At 44.7% G+C, this 19,405-nt stretch overlaps 1 protein-coding gene across 1 annotated transcript in view; it reads right to left on the bottom strand.

The window, feature by feature from the left end:
• Window positions 1-19,405, bottom strand: part of ZNF346 (zinc finger protein 346) — a 365,617-nt gene that overhangs the window by 80,373 nt on the left and 265,839 nt on the right. The window lies entirely within an intron of this gene.

Genomic DNA, 19,405 nt, shown 5'->3' with positions numbered 1-19,405 from the left:
TGCAACATTAGCTCTTCTGAAGCAGTTCCCCCACAATCAGTATGAAAAATGACTGGGTAAAAAATGTACATGCAACAAAATTATAAAATCTGAAGCCAACCACCAGACAACTGAAAATTCTCTAAATAAAATTTTCTTTTGCACTTCCCAAAATATTTGATGAGGTAAAGAGGTAACTGCAAAAAGAATCTCTTCAAGATCAACCGCTGCAGTCAGTACTCGACAGGACTGTACTATGCAACTTCAGCGAACACTTGCAGAAGACTAAAAATAGTAAGTATATTTTTGTACCAGGAACATGAAAAATATTTGAACCAACTGAAACATGCAGGTTTGTGCTGCCAAAAAATTGCCATCCAAGAAAATTATTTTCCTGTGCACCGGTCGAGCAGAGCCACAGAAGTGATTCCCGGGGTGAATTTCCCATTTCACATTCAATTATCAAGATTTTTCTTGGAGTGCTAATGAGCATTGTTTGATGGTTTGTTCCAAAGTATGGGGAGTCTTGGACAGGAATCTATCCCTCCAGCATGTTCTGTTTATTGCGGTGACAAGGTTTAGGTCTCTAGTGTGTGTAGCTCGGAGGGATAAGTGGAGCATGTCCAACAGCTCTGGGTTTGACATAGCTTTGTATGTTAGGCAGAGATCACCTATGAGTAGGCGATATGAGAGAGTAAAGCTAGAGTTTGAGCCCGTCTGCATAGGGCATCTGTTTGAGGCTGGTAATCATCTTGAGGTATTTCTGCAGCCTTTCTAGTTGTTGTAGAGGTCTTGTGAGGTGCATACCAAAAGGGGTGTTGTAATCTATAATGGGTCTGAGACGAGTAGAGGGCAACAATGACCTCCTGGATGAGAAACCTTTTGTGATGGTGTATCACGTAGGATTTCCCGACTACTGTGGCAATGTGATTAACAAAGGAGAGACTACTGTCCACCTGTGTCCCAAGGTCTTACACTTCCGGTGTCGCCTATGTGGTAGTTCATGGGTACAGAGTTTTTACCAAAGGTGATGACAATGCACTTCTTGGCATTGAGCTTGAGGTCATGGCTTTCACACTACGCATCTGTCGCAGTGAGGTCCTTTTGTAGGATGTCCACATTGTTGGGAATTTCTATTACGGCTCCTAATTTGCAGTCATCTGCGAACTTTGTTAGCCAAAGACCTTCTGTTAGCCTATACTTCAGAGAAGTAGATACCAAACAGGAGAGGACCCAGGACTGAACCCTGTGGTATTCCACATCACTGGTCTGAAGTCTGATTTGGAGTCTACTACTTTCACAGTGTGGGTTCTGTCAGTGACCCAGTTGGCAACCCATCTTGAGAGAGATTTATACCTAGTTTAGTGAGTTTATCTAATTCCTGCGTGGGGGATGGTGTTGAAAGCCAAGATCAGATATGTGGTATGAATCACCTTACCCTAGTCTACAGTTTTGGTGACTACTTCAAAGTCCTTCAGGTTTAGGAGACATGATCTGCCTTTTACAAACCTGAACTGGGTAGGGTCAAGAGCTTGGAGAATACCAATGTTTTGTTTACAAGTTCCATGGCCTTGCAGACCAGGCTTGTCAGGCTAATAAGGGATAGTTACCAGGGTCCGTGGTGGCTCCCCCTTTGTGGAGTGGGATAAAGGTCGCTGTGCACCATTCAGTGGGCACAAAGCCTGAAGTGAAGCTACGATTGAACATGGCACTTAGGTGGGGTGCCAGTTTGTTCCGTTGTTTGTGTAGAACACAGCCTGGATGTTGACAGGTATCATGGATGCTGTGTTCTTGGCTTTGAAGAGTGTGGCTTTTACCTGTGCAGCAGTGATTACAGGAACTTTTTAGGGAATGAGAGGGGATTAAAGTTAGCACTGAACCTGCCAGGATGTTGGCAATATCAGTTGGGTCTGTATATTTAGTGCCACTGTGCTGTAACTGAGCAGATCTGAGTGTTGCTATCGAAATGCTTGACATAGCTATAGAATGCTTTGTGGTAGTCTTTAGAATCTGTGGCAATTTTATGAGGGCTCTCAGCTTCTTACTGAGGCTGACCAGGCAGTTCCTCCAATCATTGGATTTTACTCTTTTGTAACAGTTTCAATCTTCTGTTGTAGAGTTTATGGCAGGGGAGAGCTTCATTACAGCTCTCCCCTCTGCTTATCCCCTGTACTTACCTGCCATACTTAATCTGATAGGTTTTCTGCTCTCATCCTGCATTCCTGGCTACCTCCTGCTACTATTCCTACTGTACTTCTGTCATTCTTCCTAGGCTTTATTGCTCTCATTTCCCTGGTTTCTATTACCTTCTAACTTAAGAGGCATCATCCCTAGCCTGTTCTTTCCTCCTCTCAATTTCTATTGCCCCCCTCCTATTTCTACACATATAAACTAGTCAGTTTTATAACATTCTACTTTCCCTCCCTAATGCAGACTTTCCAGTCCACACCTGTACACACCCTCCCATGCCCCTCCCCCTCCTAACATCCTCCTCTATTCTATAAAACCCCCTTGCCCTAGGGCACATTCCCCTTTAGTAATCTCCCTCTTTGGCAGCTGTATATCCTGGTGCAAGAGTGGAGCAGCGTTCGGCACCATAATCAAGTTTTTCCACCCTGCAATACCCCCTGCGTCTAATTCCTGGCTGGATAGCCTACACCCAAACTACAGCATACTAAACTCCCAAGACTTCAACCCTTGTATTGGGACTTGAAACTAAGCCTTTCTCTAGAAGGTGTTAAGTATGTACTTCTGCTACTAAACCCCCTGTGTTGCTATAGATACTTAAAAGCAGACTAGGTGTTCAGTAAGCTCCCCTACCAGGAAATCCAGCAGCCTACTTATTTACTATTGCTCTTCTCTTTTCCCCTCTGTTCCCTTTCTTCGACCTAACCCTGTTTTGGGATCTGCCTTGGGGGATATATGGGTGCACTATAGCACCTGACCACAAGGTAGCTCCCTCCACTATCCTTTACTTCTTACATTCTGTTCCCTTTTCTCCTATATACCTTAAACGCCTTACATTCCCTTTTTTGGGTGCCCCTATACTTCTCTTTATACATTACAGCTCTCCCTTCTCTGCTTATCCCCTGTCCTTACCTGCCATACTTCTCAATCGGATAGGTTTTCTGCTCTCATCCTGCATTCCTGGCTCTACCCGCTCCGTTCACCCTGCGGGCTCACTCTGCTGCCCTACCCTGCCCCCAATTCCCACCTGCCCCCAGTGCATCTAGTTTTATTCTGCCCCATCTCTTCCACCCCTTTTTCCTCCAACCAATCCAAACTCCTAAGCCCTCCCCTTCCTATGCAAAACCACACCCCCCTAATTTGTTCAACCTCCCAAATACCTCTACTTACCTTTCTATCTATTCCATCATGCTACTCCTTCCTCCCAAACTCATTCTACCATTTTGCTTCCTTTTCCTACTCATTCCCCTATACCACATCTCTTGCTATACTCATATCCACCTAATTCCTCTCCCATTTATTCCCCATCACCCTATATCTCACTACCACAACATATCAGCTTCTTTAATTCCTTCCTACCCATTACTCTTCAGAAAAACTAAGCTTTTTCCAACCTCAAACAGGTTTAAATACAAACCACATATCCACCACCCACCTCATTCCAATTATAAAACTATTCAGAACCCCACTCTTCTCATATCCATTCACTTAGCAGGAGACATCCACCCCAACCCAGGCCCCACCTTTCAGCCCACAATCTCCCCTAATCACCACAAAAAATGCTCTAGCAAACTTAAATTCCTTATCAATGACCAAAGCCTAAAAAATAAACTATCCCACTTCCATGCTTGGCTCTATCATAACTCACCTGATATAGCAGCCATCACTGAAACCTGGTTAAAACCTCACATTCATGACTCGGAATTCCTACCCCCCAGGATTCCATTCTCTACGATCCGACCGACCTAAGAGGTGGAGGCGTTGCTTTAATCTACTCCAGCCTCCTGTCCATTACTCCCTACCCTAACCCTATCCCATCATTCAACAACACTGAACTTGTAATCTGCATACTAAAAATGAACAACCATAATAAAAGTATCTGCATCATCTGTCTTTACATTCCGCCAGGCAACAATACTAATACTCTGGAGGATATCCTATCCTGGACTTCCTCTAATATTATAGTATTGAAACCTTTATTTTAGGTGATGTAGACTGGAACAAAATCTCAAACCCAAATCCCTCAATCACCATCAACCTATGTAAATTCACCCAACTCTAACTCCATTACCAGACGCAACAAAGCCAATCCTCCAGGCTCCATACTCTATTGGATTCTTGTTTCTCATCCAAACAGTCATAAAATCTGACACCTCCTCAGAACCTTTAGGAGACCACCTACCTGCATTTGTCATACGAGCTACTTCATCCCCCCTCTACTCCCACCTCTACACTCACTCGAAACCTCTCAAACTTCAACCCCACTTCCTTCTCTGACTCACTTAAACAAATCAATTGGAACCCTTTAAAACTTCTACCACTAGACGAAGCCATCCTCCATTTCAATTCTTCATTAACAGTCCTCAACTCCCTAGCCCCTACCAGAACTATAAGACTTCAAACTAAAGCCTCCCCCTGGCTCACCAAAGATACTAAAACGCTAATGCTCCTTAGAGATAAAACCTGGAAAACCTACAATAAACCTGAATCACTCCTCAAATACAAGCAGCTAAGAAACCTTTGCAAGAAACAAATTAGACAAAAAATCTTATTACATTCAACTCCAAGAAAACCATACTAGAAACCCCGAACAATTCTGGAATTCCATCAACTCTCTCCTCAGACCTGGTACTAAAAACCCCTGTCCAGATACCAGCAAAACCGACCTTGAAATAGCCTCTAACTCCTTCACCTCCTCCATTGCCGAGCTAAAAAACTTTTCCCAACAATCATATATCTCCTGCCTCTACTCAATCTTCCTCAAACAGTTCTTAACCACCCTTTGACTAAAACCTGTATCAACCAAATAAAAAACCTCTTTAAATTAAAACCCTGCTCTAATGCCCCAGATAACATCCCATCTGCCTTCCTAAAAATTGCCCACGATGCTGTTGCTCTTCCCATCAGCATCCTAATAAACAGGTCTTTACTTTAATCTTACGTACCCAAACGTTGGCGTTCTGCATACATTCTACCTCTCCACAAAGGTGGCAAAAACTGTTCAGTCAAATTTCCACCCTATTGCCATTCTCTCCCCTATATCTAAAATCCTAGAAAAATGTATCCTACAACCCCTGCCTTCTCACCAAGCACCAGCTTCTCTCCTACCTAACACGGCTTCCGCCCTGAACATAGTACTAACGCTGCCCTTCTCTCCTTCCTACACTCAGTTAACTCTGCCAGTGACGCTGGTAATATAGTATCCACGGTCCTAAATTTATCCAAAGCTTTTGATACAATCTCACATACACACCTCCTAAACCACTTATCAAATCTCAACCTTTCCTCACAATCCCTTTCCTGGTTTTCCAGCTACCTCTAACCGATCTCAAGCAGTGAAATGGGGCCAAGCTACCTCCTCTTCTTCCTACTCCTACCGGAGTACATCAAGGTTCCATACTCTGTCCACTGCTATTTAATATCTTCATAAATGACTTCTACAAGGCCATCCCCAACACTAAAATCGTTCAATACGCTGATGATTCAACATTAATCTGCTCTGCCTCTAACCTAACAGACCCCCAAGCCCTAACCAAAGTGCCTTCTCTACCACTGAAAAGTGGATGCTACAAGACCACCTCTCCCTAAATGCCAACAAAACTAAGATGCTCCTTTTCTCTCTCTAAATCCTCCTCTCGACAGTCATTCCTAATCACTAGCCTTAACTCCTCTATCGAAACTATCTTCCTCCAAACCTCTTGGTGTCACCATCTACGATAAACTAAAATTTAACATATATCCAACTGAATTTCAAAAAACTCATAAAACTAGATCTATTGTATAGAAACAAAACACTTCCTCTCTCCTCTCTAGACTAACCCTTGCTTCTACCTTCCTCCTTCCCTCCTATACGGTGCCTCCCTGCTAGCTAATCTCTCATCCTCTTACATCCAAACTTGAGCTATGCTAAACAAAGTCGCCAGATTTGCCACCAATGCAAAATCTTCTTCGCATCACTGCTCCTCCCTTCTCACCCTAAACTGGCTAGAACTTCCTAATCAACTTAACCTCCTCCAACTCACCACAGCCTTCAAACTGCCCAGCCCTTACAAGTCTCCTGCTCCCTTATACCCCCTCTCAACCACTTACATCTTCTCAACACAACCTGACCACAGTTCAAAAACCCCAACACCCTGCTGGCCAGCTTCTCTTATCCTTTACGCTTGCTAAGAAATGGAATGGCCTGCCCTTGTCACCAAGGACCAGTACCAACCTAAACTTCAAAACTCTGCTTCATTCCTACTTTCATAAACAGAATTTGCAACTGCACTCCTCTGCCTTTAATACCTAAACTTTCTACTCCATTTGCCCCAGACTAACCTCCTATTCTCCACCTGTTCTCCTTTCTATAATGCACTATGCTTAGTGAACAGCACAATAAACAGTAGTATCCCAAGTATTGCCTTTTTATCAAGTGGAATTGTTGTGTTTGTTACAACCACCTGATACTTGTTTCTTAGAGTGACTGACTTACTGGAATTATCATTTTAATACAGAATTTGAACTTGGATTAGCATGTACTTTGAAATTTTGTAATCTGTATATATAAATGTATTGATTTGTTTGTTAGAGCTTTTCTGCCCCGGGCCTTCACTGAAAACGGGCCCATTAGCCCAGTGGACTTCCCTGGTAATCAAACTGAAAATACTTTTTTTGGAGAATAGAACCTTGGTTCCGTTAGGGGTAGCACAATCCATGCATTCCTGCAAGTGCTTATAAAGTGCATGTGTGCAGGATTCAGCAGTTGTACCTCTACTGTCCATCTGCATGGGTGATGCGAAGTTTGCCACTCCTGTCTTAAGAAACGTGAAGTTGGCTACTTCGGTCTTAACGGGAAGGTGGCTTTGGAGAATTTTCACAGTAGTTTCCCTAGTGGGGTTGGGATGTAGATGTCTAGAGTGATAAGCTTGTGGTCAGATCCGACCAACGAGGAATTTACGTTTGGGCTGAACACCAGTCACCAATGTAGGTAATGACCAGGTCTAGGATATTGCTGCCCCTGGTGGGGGTGTGGATAAGTTGATCCATGGCATTGGAATTTATGAATTCCAGAAAACATTGAGCAAAAAAGTTGGAAGTAGTTTTCCAAAGGTAGCTGAAATAAAGTTATGTACCCACCATAAAGTACAGTTGTGTACACTTTCAATAAATGTAGATGTTAGAGCATCTTCACTGTTGAAGTCACTGTAGGGTTCTTCCTGCAGGTAGGCAGCCCTCGGTCAGCCAGAATCCCAAAGTCTGGGTCCGGCGTCAGCTTTTCAGTCATGCTCCCTGACTGAAGAGCACCAGGAGTACAAAGCTGCCAGCCGATGCCATGTTCTCCAGTTTCTTGCCCCAGATGTCAGGTGCCCAAAAGTGAAGGCTAACACTAAAACAAAAATGTAACATACAACAAACCCCATACCCTGTAGCAAATACATCTCAGAAGGGTGAAGTAGAAAACCACACTAATAAAAGTATAAGAGGGGACAGGGGGGTGGGTAACCCAGACTGCAACAGTGAAGACACTAACATCTACATTTATGGTAAGTGTACACAACTGTACTATGTTCATAGTGTTTCACTGTTGCAGTCATCACTGTAGGGTTGAATCCCAAAGCTGAGATAAAGGGTGGTGGTTATAGAGTAGAGTGGGCGGCTAGAAGGCCCTGCAAGACTGCAGAAGCAAAGCCTGCCCTAGACCTAAGGAGATTATAGTGCTTAGAGAAAGTATGCACTGAACTCCAAGTTGCAGCTTCCAAAACATCTTTGGTAGGTACTCCCCTGAGAAAAGCAGCTGAAGTAGCAACAGCTCTGGTAAGTCCTAATTTTTCCTGGGATTTGCTTTACATGAGGAGTAACAATCTGATTCCATGAGCAATCCATTTAGAAATGGTCTGTTTTGAAATAGCTTTGCCTTGGGAATTTGCTGAATAGGAAACAATTGCTCTGTTTTCCGGATATCCTTGGTTCTGTCCAGGTAAAAACAAAGCTGCCTGTGCACGTCCAAGGAATGCAAGGATCCTTTCCCCCTTATTTTGTGGATTAGTGAAGGTCGGCAGGTGAACAGTTTGGTTTAAAGCCACTTTAGAAACCACTTTAAGGACTAATCCTACTTTCATGCCTAAAGAGACCCTGTCTTGATGAAAAATAATATAAGGTTCCACAGCCATGAGAGCTTGTAACTCCGAGACTCTCCTGGCTGAAGTCAAAGCCAGCAGGATATCTGTCTTCCATGATAAATACTTAAGATCAGATGTGGCAGCAGGGTCAAAAGGAGGCAGAGAGTTTTTCCAGAAAATAGTTGAAGTCCCAAGCAGGTATGGGTGGTGTCCTAGGGGGGCCTTAAATTCTTTGCTCCTCTGAGATATTTTCAGAAGTGGATGGGAAAAGATTGGAGAATCTGTATTGTAATGTGCAGAGATAGCAGAGGCATGTATTTTTAAGGAGAAGGATAAACCCCTATAAAAAAACAGACATATCCACAGCATGTCTGTCAGGTAAAGTAAAATCAGTGGGACGTTAGGAATGAGGGGATCCGAATCCCGAGCATGCATCCAGGTGCAAAATCTCTTCCATTTACCTGCATAAGATTTTCTAGTGCTAGGCCGTCTGACTTCTAAGATGACATCCATGACCTGTTTGGGAAGAAAAGGATTAATCAGACCCTGAATTCGCCAGGCTGCGAGTAGCCTGGCCCTGGTGTTGGGACAAAAGATTTGGAATCAGAGGTAAAATCCAAGGTGGCTCCTGGGATAGATTCAGTGTGGAGTACCAAAATTGACTAGGCTAATGTGGGGCCAGTAAAATCATCTTGGGCTTGTCCTGTTTGATCTTTAATAACACTCGTGGAAGAAGAGGTAGTGGTGGAAAGGCATACCCAGAGTGTTTTCTCCAACTGAATGATAGTGCATCCACTTTTCCATGCTAGTTTGTGAAATGTCCTTGTGCAAAAAATCTGTAACTGGTGGTTGAGGGGGGATGCAAATAGATCTATGTCCGGGCAGCCCCAGGCTTCTGTAATCATCTTGAATATTTGGGTGTCTAGCATCCATGTGTGGGTCTGACAGGTTCCTGCTCAGGCTGTCTGCCAAAATATTTTGTTTCCCTGGCAGAAAAAGCTTGTAAATCCACTTTGCAAGCTAGAGCTGTGTTCGAGAGTCATGGCTAGTCTGCAAAGGGGATAGGAGTGTGAACCCCCTTGCTTATGTATCACCTGCGGTGTCTATCAGTTGTCATGGTTGTAGAAGATCCCTGAAAGCCAAGAGGGCATTCTGTAGTTAACATCTCTTAAATTGATATGTAGGTGCTTCAGATCCTCTGTCCAAGAACCTTACAGACCTTTACCCTGCAAGTGGGCTCCCAATACGTAATCCGAGGCGTCCGTGGTTAACACTTGGCCGGCTGGAGGCAGACTGAAGGCTTTACCTTTGTTGTGAAGACATGCCATGGTCCACCAATGGAATTTTTTTTTTGTAGACAAGGCAAGACAGCAATCTGTGTCTAGACTGTGGCAATGCTGGGACCATACACTTTTTAGGTACCATTGTATTTTTCTCATATGTAGTCTTGCATTTGGTATGAGAAGGATGCAGGAGGCCATGTAACAAAGCCTGCGGGAATTTCCTTGCAGTTAGCAGAGTTATTGACGCCAAGCTTTTGAAAGTTGAAGCCAACTGCAGTTTTTCGGATGTCAGGAATGCCATTCTGGGTTGTTTAGAAGAAGAGCACCCAGAAAAGTTGTGTGGGTGTCAAATTTGACTATGTTCAGTGAATCCCAAGTACTTAAGAGTTTGAACAAATTTCAGATGCTGGAGTAAGACATCCTTGCTGTCTGCCTGAATAAGGCAGTCGTCCAGATAAGGGTAAATTTGAATTCCCTTGAGCCTGCAGTAAGCTACTACTGGTGCCTGGCACTGTGAAGACCCTGGGCGCAGTAGACAAGCCAAAGGGCAGCGCAGAGAATTGGTAATGTTTCGATCCGGCCTAGAACCAGAGATTTTCTGCACTCTGGTCTGATGGGGACGTGTAGTAAGCCTCCTTTAAATCCAATGTCACCATCCATGCATTTTTGCTCAACATTGGCAGGAGCTGCTGCAGAGTAAGCATCTTGAACTTTGGAATGTCCAGGAAAGTGTTTAAGACTGACAGATCCAGGATGGGTCTCCATAAATTGTTTTCTGGGAACTAGAAAGAGTCTTGAGCAAAAACCTTGGCCTGTCTCTGATTGTGGAACCAGTTCTATGGCCCTCAGCCATGAGGGAAACCCACCTGGTTTAATGCCTCTGACCACTGGCCATCCGTTTGGTCTTGGCAAGGTATGAAAGTGGAATTTGTAACCTCTTGAAACTACATCAAGGACCCACTTGTCTTGGGTTATGCAAGTCCAATTTTGTTGAGTTTTCCTCCTAGAGGGGCTTCCAGAAGAGAAGATCCTGGAGCCATGCAGGGGGAGTCATTGAGCCTGTTTTCTATAAGATTGAGGTCTGTCCTCTCCACCCCTGGGGGTGGAAGCACTCCACTGTCAAGGTCTGTAAGAGGTCTGTGCTTGGGCCCTCCCTCTGGAGCGCCTATATCTACCCCTCTGAGGCCTGTCCGAGCTGGGAAAGGACCAATTTTTAGTCGACCAATTTCGGCTAAATCTTGGGGGGCTGAGCTTGTAAGAAATCCTTTACCATTTGCATGGATTTTGCAATATCCTCCATTTTCTTTATCACCTCTTCAGCCTTAAACCCAAAAGTACAGTTTTGTACCTACCATAAATGTAGATGTCCGATAGGTATGCATCTGCAGTCATAACATATGGGTTGTCCCGCCTCAGGCAGCTCTTCAGGCGGCCGGATTCCAAAGTCTGGCCTTGGCTGATGTCGCACTTTCCCCGTCAGAGCTTCTGGGGTATAAAGGCATCAGCCGACGCCATTTTCCTCAGTGTTTCTTGCCCCAGATGCCAGGTGCCCTCTAGGAAGGCTAAATTTGGATAAATGTTGAATGTTCCAAACAGTAGCATATATATATATATATACACATACATACACATATATATATATATATATATATATATACATACACATATATATATATATATATATATATATACACATATATATATATATATATATATATATACATACATACACAAACAAACAAATACACCATAATAGATTCCCCCAGCTAGCTGAACGAGGGGCAAGCACCCTAGGAATACCACAGAGGGGAAGGAGGGTGGGTAATCCTGACTGCAGATGCATACCTATCGGACATCTACATTTATGGTAGGTACAAAACTGTACTATGTCCTTCAAGGATGCATCTGCAGTCATAACATATGGGTAGAATACCATAGCCAAACTGGGGGAGGAGGTACTAAGATAAGGATGGTGTAGTTAAGATCCCCTGTAAAACTGCAGTTGCAAAGCCTGCTCGGGATCTGGAGTATAAAGGTAGATTGTAATGCTTGGCAAATGTATGCACGGAGCTCCAAGTAGCAGCTTCTAAAATGTCCTTGGTAGCCACCCCTCGTAGGAAAGCTGTAGTGGTGGCTGTGGCCCTTGTGGAAGGAGGCCTGATTTTCAGGAGCTGTCTTTCCATGAAAAGAGTAGCAAAAGCGAATGCAATTTCCTATCCATTTTGAAATTGTCTGTTTGGAAATTGCTTTTCCTTGCACCCCAGTTGCATATGCTACAAAAAGTTGGTCAGTTTTTCTGCTGGTTTTAGTTCTGTCCAGATAGTAGCGTAGTTGTCTGTGTACATCCAAGGTGTGCAAAAGTTTTTCTCCTTTGTTCTGTGGGATAGGGAAGAACATAGGCAAATGAATAGCTTGGTTCAAGGATACCCTGGATACCACCTTTGGCATGAAAGTAGGATTGGTTCTCAGAGACACTCTATCCTGGTGAAAAATAAGGAAAGGCTGCACTGCCATTAACGCCTGTAACTCGGATACTCTCCTTGCTGAAGTGACTGCCAGAAGGAAAGCAGTTTTCCAAGATAAAAACTAAGTCTGCTGATGCTGCTGGTTCAAAAGGAGGTAGTGTCAATTTTTCCAGCACAAAATTGAGATCCCATGCAGGCAGAGGGGGTCTCCTTGGAGGTTTAACATTTTTGATCCCCCTCAAAAATTGGCTGAGAAGAGGGTGAGAAGATAGGATGATCCATATTGTATTCTGCTGAAATTGCTGAAGCATGAATCTTAACAGAAGAGTAGGACAGGCCATTGTGGAACAATTCTGCTAAGTATTCTAGGATGTGTGCTAGGTTTGCCACTGTGACATCTGTGCCCCTTGATGTGCTCCAAATGAGGAATCTCTTCCATTTAGCAGAGTATGTCTTCCTTGTGGAGGGTCTGCGAGCTTCCAGGATAATGTCCTTGACCCTCTGAGATAAGACAGTTTGGTTTTAAGCAATTTTCCAGGCAGTCAGTTGCAGTGTTTTCAAGTTTGGATGCAGGGTCTTGAAATTGTTCTGCGTTAGAAGAGGCCATAGGGGTAGAGGACATGAGTTCGCCTGAGACATGCTTCTCAGTAGCGGATACCAGTGCTGTCTTGGCCAGTCCGGAGCTATTAGTATCACCTTTGGCTGTTCCTCCCTGATCTTCAGTAGAACCTTGTACATCAATGGGAGAGGTGGAAATGCATACACTGTTAGGGCATTCCAGCTGAAAAAGTCCACCCTCCAGGCTTGTGGGTGGGTATGTCCTTGAGCAGAATTTCTTCAGTTGGTGGTTGAGTGGGGAGGCTAACAGATCTCTGGCATTCCCCATTTCTTTATGAGTTTGAAGATGTCTGGATGCAGCATCCATTCGTGAGCATCCGTGGTAGTTCTGCTTAAGCTGTCTGCTAGTGAATTCTCTTCCTGGTACGAATTTGGCCTGCAGCTGGATATTGAGATTCAGGCCTAGGTTCCACAGATCCACTGCCATCCGGCAGAGGGTAGGAATGCGTGCCACCCTGTACCACAGGACTGGTGTCTGTCCTTATCAGCAGATGTCCTTGCTGGAGGAATGGTTTGAATGCCTCGATTGCATGCTTCACTGCCAGCATCTCCTTTTGGTTTATGTGCAAGTTTAGCTGGCCTTGAGACCATAGGCCTTGGATACATTTGTCCTCCATGTGTGCTCCCCATCCTAGGTCTGAGGCGTCCGTGGTGATTGTCTGCCTTGGTTTTCGTTTGTTGAAAGGCAACCCTCTGTTGGACTGGCAGGCCTGAGCCCACCACAGGAATTCCTTTTGAAGGCATGGAATGATGGGTATCATGGTTTCTAGACTGTGCCTGTGTTGAGACCATACATTCCTTAGGTACCATTGTAATTTCCTCATATGCAGCCTGGCATGCGGGATCAAGATTATGCAGGATACCATGCAACCCAGGGCCTGCAGGACTTTCCTTGCAGTAAGCTGAGCTTGTCTTGTCAAAGTCATGAAGTAATCTGGAAGTTTTTGTTTTTCTTCTGTGAGAAAAGCCACCTGAGTTAGTGTCCAGATCCGCACCCAAAAAGGTTATCCTTTGGGATGGCACTAGTCTTGACATTTGGATGTTGACTGTGTATCCCAAGGCCTGTAACAGGTGTATGACAGGACAAATCCTTTATCAATTTTGTCTTGTTGTCCGCTTGTATTAGGCAGTCGTCCAGGTATGGGTAGATTTGAATTCCCTGAAGTCTGCAATGTGCAATTACTGATGCCAGGCATTTCGTGAATACTCTGGGCGCAGTAGATAAGCCAAAGGGTAATGCTGAGAATTGATAATGCTCTGATCCTGCAAGAAATCTGAGGTGTCTTCTGCAATCTGGTCGGATAGGGACGTGCAGGTATGCCTCCTTGAGATCTAGAGTCACCAGCCAAGACTCCTTGCCCAACATGGGAAGTTGCTGTAGGGTCAGCATTTTGAATTTTGGCACAATGAGATGTGTTCAGTGCAGACAAGTAGAGAATAGGCCTCCATTGGTTTTCTTTTCTTGGTACAAGGAATAGTCTGGAGTAGAATCCTTGGCCTTGTTCCATAGATGGTACCCTTTCTATCGCTTTCATCTGAAGTAAATTGTTGATTTGTCTTAAAGCCTCTGGCTTCTGGTTTGGTGGAAGGTTTGGCATTCCGCTCCATTTTGGTAAAGTGTGGAAGTGAAACCTGTATCCTTTGTCTATTGTTTGCAATGTCCATGTGTCCTTTGTAATGCAATGCCAGTTTTTTTGAGAATAAAGCCAGCTTTCCGCCCAAAGGAGCTTCCAGTTGTTCCCTGGTAGGCGGAATCAGAGTCAAGTCCTTGTGTCTGTCCTGTGGTAGTAGTTGCAGCTGTGGCACTACTCCTATGGTTGGCAGGCTGCCACTGACGGCCCCTGTAGGCACCCTTTGATTGACCTCTGCCTCTAGGGCATCTATTCCTGCCCCTCTGTGCTCTGGAGGTGTCTGGAAAGGACCAATTCTTTGAAGGCCAGTTTCTGCTGAACCTCGGAGGTTGGACCTGCAGAAATTCCTTTACTGTTTGCACAGATTTTGCTTTTTCTTCCACTTTTAGAATCTCCTGTGCAGGGGAGCCAAAGAAACTGTTTCTCCATTGGAGCATCTAGGAGTTTAGCCTTGACATGGTCTTGCAAGGATTGCTCTTTTAGCCAGGCATGCCTACGAATTACTGCCCCAGTCATAGGTGATCTAAATGAAGCCTCCAGTGCATCATAGCCACATTTTAAGAAATGATTACTGACCTGCTGAGAGTTGTGTACCAAATCCTGAAAGGATTTACGGTCTAAAGGTTCAGGAGAAGAAAGCTTTTTATTCAGCTGATCTAACAAATATTCTTGGTACTGTATCATATGGAATTGACAGTTTAATGCCCTGGCAGAAAGAGTAGCAGATGTATAAACCTTTTTACCCCATCTCTCTAATGCTCTAGACTCTCTTTCAGAGGGTAGGGGATTTTTGGCAGTGGCAGCTGCAACACCTTTTGGGCTCTGAGAAATAGTTTCTGGGTTTGCAGCATGGGCTTTATACAGGTGGAAGTGAAAATCCGGGACCCTGTAATATCTGTCAGGTTTGGCAAGGGCCGGTGGAAGAGAATCAGGTGCAGAACTGACATTATAAACATCAATTACAGTTAGCACAGGTGATATGGCTAAGGGCCTATGCTGGGGCAAATGTAAAAATGTCCTTAATCTTTTTCTAGAATCAGAAAAATAATGACCCTGCCATTGAAAGTGTTCCCTCATTGAGTGCAAAGTCTCCCCAAAGGAAAATTCTTCAGGAGGGGAGGCCGAAGGAATAGTCTTCTGCATCTGAATCCTCATAAGGCGAATAGGCCCCTTCCTGATGGTCTGACAAATCAGATCCATCCGTGGAGTAAGAGGAGAGGTTCAGAGGGTTCAGTCCTAGGCCTTTTGTCAGGTGGAGGTTGGGAGGCCCTGTCTGGGTGAGGTTGGGAACCCCTAATTAAGGATATAAGGTCCTCAGCAAGACTGAGAATCTGAGAACTTGAGGAAGGCCTCTGAAGTAGATTTGGCAGGTAAAGCTTTTGAAAGTTTGGCAGCTTTAGCCCTGGAGAAGGCCTTAATAGACATAGAAGCTGCGGGCCTAGCTGCCCCACGTGCAGGTGTAGAAATGTCCAATGGAATGGTGTCGGACAATTCTTGAGCGCTAGCTTCGGTAGGGATTTCTGAAGCAGACTCAGCCGGGGCCTCTCTGGCCTTGGTTGTCGGAGGTATGTTTCGGTCATAGTAAGAACAGAGGACTTTGTTTCAGCCGAAACACTCGCGGTAGGCCTAACCGTGGTTTCAGCCGAAACTGCGGGCCACAAGTGTCGGTCCTTTTCCCTGCATTTTTTGGCCATATGCGTAGTCAGAGCCTCAGACGGCATTTTATATGCAAAGGCGGTTCCGAAAAGTTCTTCTGCAAACTCCGACCGACGTCGGAGTCGGTCGGTTGAAGGAGGCACAGGCTAAACAAGCTGATATGTCATGGTCTAAGCCTAAGCAAGGAAGGCAGTAAGAATGAAAATCCTTATGAGGTATTTGTTTCCCACAAGTTAAACAATTATTTACTTTGTCTGACATCGGCTGAAGCAAGAAAGAGTCCCCCAACAGGGTACTTAACTTTTTTCGAAGTCTTCAGTAGCCGAAATCTCTGGATCTGACCGACCGGCACTTGAACAGCTTCTGCTTCAGGCACCGCGCGGCAAGAAAGACTGAGGAAAATGGTGTTGGCTGATGCCTTTATACCTCAGAAGCTCTGACGTCGGGGAAATTGTGACATCAGCCAAGGCCAGACCCAGACTTTGGCCGACCGAAGGGCTGCCCGAGGCAGGACAACCCATATGTTATGACTGCAGATGCATCCTTGAAGGACATCAAAACATTATGCTGGACACTAGCATCCAGTAACTTTGCTTTCATGTGATCAGGTAAGTTCTGTTCCTTTAACCAAGCACGCCTTCTAATAACTTGTGCCAGAGGCAGCCGCCCTGCAAGAAGCCTCCAAGGCATCAAAACCAGTGTAAACCATGCTTCCCCACTTCAGTGGAATGCATCAAAATAGTGTAATTCCTTATCTGCAAATGCAGTAATGGTACCCAGCTTTTGTTTCATAACAGTAGAAATTGCTGTTATTTTAGCATATGAAATTGACAAATCAAAGCCCCAATAGATAAAGTAGCAGAAGTGTACACTTTTTTGCCCCATCTCTCCAAAGCTCTGGAATTCTTATCTGTCAGAATAGGGTTTTTAGCAGAAGCAGCCTTAACCCCCTTAGGACCTTGAGAAATGGTTTCTGGATGAGCAGTGGGATTTTTGTAAAGGAACTGGTGGGAGTCAGGGACCCTGTAATATCTGTCGGGCTTAGCAGGGGCTGGAGGAAAGGAGTCTGGAGTTAAATTAGCCTCAGAAAAGGCATCATCCACAATATCCAAAATAGGAGGAATAGCCAGGAGTCTATGTCGGGAAAGAAGGAAATCCCTAAGCCTTCTCTTAGTACTCCTGTCCTTCCCAGTGAAAATGTTCCCTCATGTCATGTAAGGTTTCCCCAAAAGAAAAAATCCTCAGGGGGAGAAGCTGATGGAATGGACTTCTCAGCATCAGAAACCTCATGAGGGGAAAGTACATTCCTGTTCAGAGGAAGACACTGAAGAAATAGATGCCTGATCAGAAGATTCATAATCCAATTTTGCCTTGGCCTTTTGCCTGGAGGGGGATGTGAACCCCTAATCATGGTTAGTAAGTTCTCCACCAATTTAAGTAGCTGTTTGAGATCTGGGTCCCGGATCAGAAGAGGCCTGGGCTGGTGTCTTAGATTTAGGAGTCTTTGCCTTTATCAGAAGCCGTGTAGGCCTGAACACCTTCTGAAGCCGGTACCTGCACAGCGGCTCCGGACCCATCCGAGGGAGCATTGTCCCAAGGTCCTGCAGCTGGGGTGCTCAAAGGCCTAGTTAGCTCTTCGTGGGAGTCCGTTTCGGCAATCTGTTCTGAAATGGACGACAGGGGCTGCGAAAGTGCCTCACTGATGACTGCCGAACCTGTAGCTGGCTCTGCTTGTAAAACAGTCTGATTTGGACCTCGGAGGCCTGTCCTTATCCTTGCGTCGTTTGTGAACTCCAGTAGTAGGAAGAGTGTCAGACATTTTATAATTAAAACGCCTACCAAAGTAGTGAAAAGCAAAATCGTACCTTCGCTTAATCGTACGTTAGTTAAATCTAGCACAAAATCGACAACTAGCTACGTCGTGGTCAGGGCCTAAACAAGGAATACAGTAAGAATGGAAATCCTTGAGGTATTTGCTTCCCACAAGAAATGCAATTAACTTTGACATCGGACTGGAACAAGAAAAGTTTCCCCAACGGGGTACTTAGCTTTAAGTCTTCGACTGAAACACGGAAAAATATCAGGAGTCGTTGTTGTCACCTCTTCCCTGAGGACAGTGCGCCAGGGGTATAAAAGATGCAGCAGATGCCATTTTCTTCAGTTTTTCTTGCCCCATGTCAGGTGCCCCCAAAAGGGTAGGCTAAAAATTCTGCTAAAAAAGCATGCACATTACCTTCATCTATAAGCAAACACCACATAGGTTGTATAGAATAGAGAAGTACAGAAGTCCCAGCAATGAAAGGGGGATGGTGGGAGGGTAACCTGGACTGCAACAGTGAATACACCGACATCTACATTTATGGTAGGTAGACAACTGTACTAGGTTAGTGTTTCACTGTTGCAATCATTGCACTTGGGTTGAATCCCAAAGCTGAGGTTGGGTGGCTGGGCCTAAATAGAATTAGGAGTGATTATGAGGCCCTGCAGAACTGCAGTGGCAAAGCATGCTCTGGATTTAGAGTAAAGAGGTAAGTGGTAGTACTTTGTAAAAGTCTGCACTGAAGTCCAAGTTGCAGCCTCCAAAATGTCCTTGGTTGGTACTCTGAGGAAGGCTGCTGAAGTGGCTGCTGCTCTGGTAGAATGTGGCCTAATGCCCTTAGGCACTGATTTGCCATGTTGTGAATAGCAGAAATGAATGCAGTGGCCTATCCATTTTGAAATATGCTTTGAAATAGCTTTTCCTTGCGATCCTGCAGCATATGTCACCAAGAGTTGCTCAGTCTATCGGAAAGCTTTAGTTTTGTCCAAGTAAAAATGGAGCTGTCTGTGCATGTCCAAAGAATGGAGAAGTCTCTCCCCCTTATTCTACGGGTTTGGATAAAAGGTAGGCAAATGTATGGGTTGGTTAAGAGCCACACTGGACACTACTTTAGGCATGTTGGGTTTGTCCTTAGAGAAACCCTGTCCGGATGGAAAATAAAAGGTTCCAGAGCCATTAGTGCCTGTAACTCAGACTCTTCGTGCTCAAGTTTTTGCTAGGAGCATAGCTGTTTTCTATAAGAATTTTCTCAGCTGTACTGGCTGGCTCAAAAGGAGGCAGAGTTTTTCCAAGACAAAACTGAGGTCCCATGCAGGTATTTGAGATCTCCTTGGAGGTCTTATGTTTTTGGCCCCTCAGATACTGCCTTAGCAGTGGGTGCAAAAAGATTGGTGGGTCCGTATTGTAATAAGTTAAAATGGCAGAGGCATGGCATGGATCTTAATTGAGGAGGATAGGCCTTTGTCCAGCATCTCAGTTGGGTATTGTAAAATCTGAGGAATATTTGGTACAAGCATGTCGATTCCTTGTGTCCGGTTCCAAGCACAGAAGCTCTTCCCTTTCTGCATAAGATTTTCTGGTGCTGGGCCTCCTGGCCTCCAAAATAACATCCATAACTGCTTTAGAGGGGTGTGTTCTGACTGGTTACATTATCTGCCATGCAGCC

The sequence above is a fragment of the Protopterus annectens genome, chromosome 4.part0 (genome assembly GCF_019279795.1).
Source record: "Protopterus annectens isolate FY-2018-M chromosome 4.part0, PAN1.0, whole genome shotgun sequence".
In the NCBI taxonomy this organism is placed as follows: Eukaryota; Metazoa; Chordata; order Ceratodontiformes; family Protopteridae; genus Protopterus; species Protopterus annectens.
This window is presented reverse-complemented; position numbering and strand designations above follow the sequence as displayed.